The sequence below is a fragment of the Haplochromis burtoni genome, unplaced genomic scaffold (genome assembly GCF_018398535.1).
Source record: "Haplochromis burtoni strain Fernald_Lab_line unplaced genomic scaffold, NCSU_Asbu1 Contig_126, whole genome shotgun sequence".
Lineage (NCBI taxonomy): Eukaryota > Metazoa > Chordata > Actinopteri > Cichliformes > Cichlidae > Haplochromis > Haplochromis burtoni.
The window spans coordinates 298,507-303,552 of NW_024582487.1; positions in this window are offsets into that span (position 1 = coordinate 298,507).

Consider the following 5,046-nt stretch of genomic DNA (forward strand, 5'->3'; position numbering starts at 1 on the left):
GTGTGTGTGTGTGTTTGGAGGGGAAATATGTTTCTCTGACCTTTGGAGCTTCACACATGTTCTGGCTTGGTATGATGGCAAAATGTGAAATAGTATAAGGAAGAAATGAACTTTATTTTTGTGTGATCATAGAAAGTAACTGTCCTGTTTTCTCATGACTGTCAGCGGCTTGTATGTTGTTGAGATTCTTCAAAGAGTTCTGAAAATGTGACAGCAGTTGAATTTTAACCTGATGGTCTTTACCATGATGTTGTGTTTCTGTTGATTTATTTTGTAATCTATGGTCTCTTTACACTGTGGTGACTTTTACTTCCTGTCTTGGTTCCTGTGCTGATCACCTGTGGTGTGTCACCACCAGCCAGAAGTGGGCTTCATGCTTTAACTCCATTAAATCGACACTGTTGATATGTCATAACTACAAACTCTTCTGAAACGCTACGGTGTTCTTGATTGATGACAGTGTCGGGCCTGATTAGTTCCTTTGTCTGACACAGAATGGATCAAAATTAAGTTAGACATGTATAGACTGCGTTGCAGGCTCTGCATAAACCCAGAAGTCCAAATTAAACTTTTGATTGATCATAATTTTCAAATAAACATGATTTTTCCCCAATAAGACCTAACCTTAGCGACTGAACTCGTAAAATTGTCAGAAAAAGGTTGACTGAGGTCGTTATAGAGGGAAAATGTTTGCAGGCACAGTTATATCCCCCTGCTGGTCATTAGACAGAATAAAGCTTTAACCTCCTAAGACCCGAACTCTTCCACGGCATGCATTTTTAATTTCTCTTTGATATTTGGGCTGATTGGGTCCCAATGAATGTAAAAACAAAGAATTACCAGATTTTTTTTTTACCTTATTTTTGTTTTTATGAAAAATGAGAGCCACATATGAGGATATTCGTTTAAAATTTTGATAGAACAGTAGCAGTATAATGTCCTCGTAAGTGGATATCAGGCCCTTGTAGAGCAAAATTGAGTATTTTGGTCTAAATAACCCAAAAATGTGATGTCCACATATGTGGACGCCAGGTCCTAGGAGGTTAAGGCACTTTTGCATTGGCTTCATTTTTCCTGATTCAGAATTATGTTCAACTTGTATACTTCCAATGGTGAAAGCAAATGATTGTGTATCCTTGAGCCTGGTTCTGTTGGAGACAACTTCCAGTTAAAAGGGAGTTTTTTATTCCCACTGTCTCCAAGTGATCTTCATAGGGGGACCATCTCATTTTTGATGTTCTCTCTCTTATATATAATAATAGTGAGATAATAATAGAGAGTGTCTTGAGATGATGCTTTTTTTGAACGGTTGCTGAATGTAAAATCATTTTATTGAACTGAATCAGGTTTACAGTCGATGGAATGACAGTATGATGGTATCTGGACTAAAGCACTGCACAGAACATGTTTATAATATTATGATGAACACAGAGTTGTACCTTCATTAGTAGGCTGAGCTGCAGCAGGGGCTGCTGGGAGTTTGACAGCTCTGTGGTGTTTGTGTGTGTGTGTGTGTGTGGTGGGCAAGGTGGTTAAGGCTGAGGCAGCAGGGGCTGCTGGGAGCTGCTGGTGCTGTGGAACGATGCCTGAGCCGTCAGTAGCGCTCCTCCACTTCTTCTGCATCGGACACAAGCTGACCCCCACCCCCCAGCACACACCCTCGTTACACACACACACACACACCCTCTACATACACACACAGGCCAGGCCAGCCGTGCCTTTGTCTGCCGTGTCCACATGCATCTGTCATGCATGGCAGCGTTGTCAGTGACAGTCTGCCATTGTTGCCCTAAACCTCCTCCATTCACCCCCTCCTTCAGCAGGAGACGCAGCCACAGTTTGGGGTAATTGCTGGTCCTAATTAGTTCACACACACGGACACACACAGACACACACATACACACTCCTGTAAACACACACATATTTGCCAAAAATACTGATTTAATGCCCAAATCCTATTAAAGGGAAGCTTCGGCAAAACAATGAAAAGTTGAGTTTTGTGAAGCTCCATTGTTGCTCTCTAAAGAGAAGGTTTATCTCTTAATTCTGTGTCTAAGAGTGCAGTTGTGAAAAGCACAAACAGCCACCGAACCGGCAGCTGTTCAGACTTTTGCTCTAAAGAGGGCAATGCATGATTCAAATAAACAAAGCAGCAGTTTGAAGGAATTTTTGCTGATCTTTTCTGAAGAAATACCAACACTGTTCTTTGTTTTAACGATAAAACCCAGTCTGTGAAGATGTTTGCAGTTTGGTTCACTAGTGCAGTTTAAAACTTTGTTATCAAAGCTGATAAAAAGGCCTGATGGGTTTAGCTACTCATATACTGCTGGGTAGCTTCAGCTATAATACCACAACATCCTGCATTTGTCAGTTTATATTATAAAATCTGCAAAATAGGAAGTACAGGTTTGATATAAGTGGTATCTATCTATCTATCTATCTATCTATCTATCTATCTATCTATCTATCTATCTATAAAGCTACCTTTGACTGATTTTGCATCATATGCTGAACAAGTGAATAAAGTAAAGGGGAGAAATGACTCCACAGATTGTCCTGCTCTGACCTCATACTCATTATGTTGCTCTGTATGCTGCAGGTTGTTGCCATGGACGCTGTAACCTGATAGTAATCACGCCCTCGCAGGGGGAATTTACATGTGAGCACCTCTACTTGAAATAATCGCCCGAGCGTGGCCTCATTGGCTCCCAGGGGTCCCGACACAGCCCTGATTTAATCTGCTCATTATTACACGGAAAATTCAGACAAAATACATCCGTGGATTTATCCCTGTGATTTGCATTCTCCCCCCTTTTTTTTGAAAAATACACAGTTCGTGTGTTTGTAATCTCGTAATCACTGTGTGCAGTTTGAGAGCTAGAAAATCATTGTGGAGGTATTTCAGTTGTTATAGTTTGATCAGCTCTGGTCATCCCTGCTCAAATATTAATAAAAGTGTTTTTCACTTGTCTTCTGTTGCTCTTTTGCTCCCTTTGTGGCTTTTTAATAAAGATCAACAGAATCTGAGCTTTTTTTTGCCCCAGATTGCTCTTTTTGACACATTTCCACTAAATCAGATCCATAACACATTCAGCTGAGTCTCAAAGATCTTTTTTCAGTTCTAGTTCATATCCTTTTTTGGGGTCACTCTTTGTTTGCCCCTCGTCTCTCGCACAATGTGCCCCATTTTGTCTGGCTGTAATTTTTGAAAGGCAACACTTCAGCTCCTAAAGTCTGGCTTTTACTGACAGCCTGTGAATAAAGCAGATCCTGGTGTCATGGCCTCGGAGGTTTTCTGTGAACGTCTTTGTGTTTCTGTTTTCTTGTTACTTCCGCCACGAGGCTGTGTTTTTTCTAGTGCTGCTTGCGTGTTGCTCTGTCTGTAAACATGATAGACGTGTTCTGAATAAATGGGGTGTAGAAAAGGGCCACAGTAACAGTCCATGAAAATTTGCCTTACATTCACCATCTTCAAGGTCAACTTTGACTTTGATTTATTGGTAGAAAACTAGCAAAAAGCTTTATAACTGAGAAAGTGTGCTGTGCTGTGTGCTAAACAAAGTACATATGTACTATATCCACATAAATATAAATGTTGTTGTAGTGTGTAAAGTCATGAGTTCTATTTCTTGAGTATTTGATTCCTATTTTATTTTACTTTAAAGTCTATCCTAGTCACGGTGTTTTGGTTCCTGTTTAACTTTATTATTGTTTACATGATAATAAAGTTTTGTGTGTTTCCCTCGCGCACCACTCCACACGCTGTCCTTCTGTGCTCCCCTGTGTCTTTGGTCGGTCATTTCCTCTTTTACTTAGGAAGTTTTCACTTATGTCTTAATTTGGGTTTTGCGTCCTCCATCTCTGATTGTCTTCACTTGTGATGATTACGTGTATCCATCCGTGTCAGCGGTGTTAATTTGTGGGCTGTGTATAGTCTTGTCCTCCCTTTGTTAAGGAATATGTCCTCAAGAGTCCTGACAGGGACTAGAAAGAGAGAGCAGATTTCTCCTGTTTTGGCTTCCCTTCATTGGCTTCCTGTTAAATCCAGAATTGAATTCAAAATCCCGCTCCTCACATACAAGGTCTTAAATAATCCTTTGTTTACTTTATTATTTTCCATTCATAAACCCGAGCATGCCCGAACTCTCTCTGTTTAGAAATCTTCAATGTGGAACTTTCTCACCTGTACCTCTAGATGGCGCTGGAGTTTGTGAAATGACTCCACAGAGACTCCCACATAGCTGCACACACAGGATAATCTGAATACCTTTAACTCTTTGCACTGAAAAGACACACATAAATAATGTTTTTCTTTATAAAAGTGGCATGTGTGGAGATGCTCAAGGCAATACTCAGCGTAGGTGTAACTACAGCTGCTAGCTGAGCTTTCTTCTACAACAGACTGGATGCAGGATGCTGCTGGGGAATTTAAACTGGTGACAGATTTTTTTTAAAGAAAAATGAGATCAGAGTTTAATCCTCACTGATCCTATTAGGCTCTATGCAATTTTATTTTAACGTGTGTGTCCTGACTGACTGTTTGCTGGAGCACATAATGATAAAATGTGCAAACTTCATGACAGTTTTGATTCTGTCCCTGTATTTGGTCGTGCTAGGCAAGTTGTGTCTTATACTCAGGGTGACCAGAATTTGTATGAAAGGGTCTATACAAAAAGTATGGGAAGCCAACTATTCAATTCAATTCAATTTTATTTATATAGCGCCAAATCACAACATAAGTCGCCTCAAGGCGCTTCATAGATACAGAGAAAAACCCAACAATCATATGACCCCCTATGAGCAAGCACTTTGGCAAACAGTGGGAAGGAAAAACTCCCTTTTAACAGGAAGAAACCTCCGGCAGAACCAGGCTCAGGGAGGGGCGGCCATCTGCTGCGACCGGTTGGGGTGAGAGAAGGAAGACAGGATAAAAGACATGCTGTGGAAGAGAGACAGAGGTTAATAACAGATATGATTCAATGCAGAGAGGTCTAGTTACAGTTTTTCTCGATTGCTTAAACACTATAACCAGGCCTCTAAACTAAT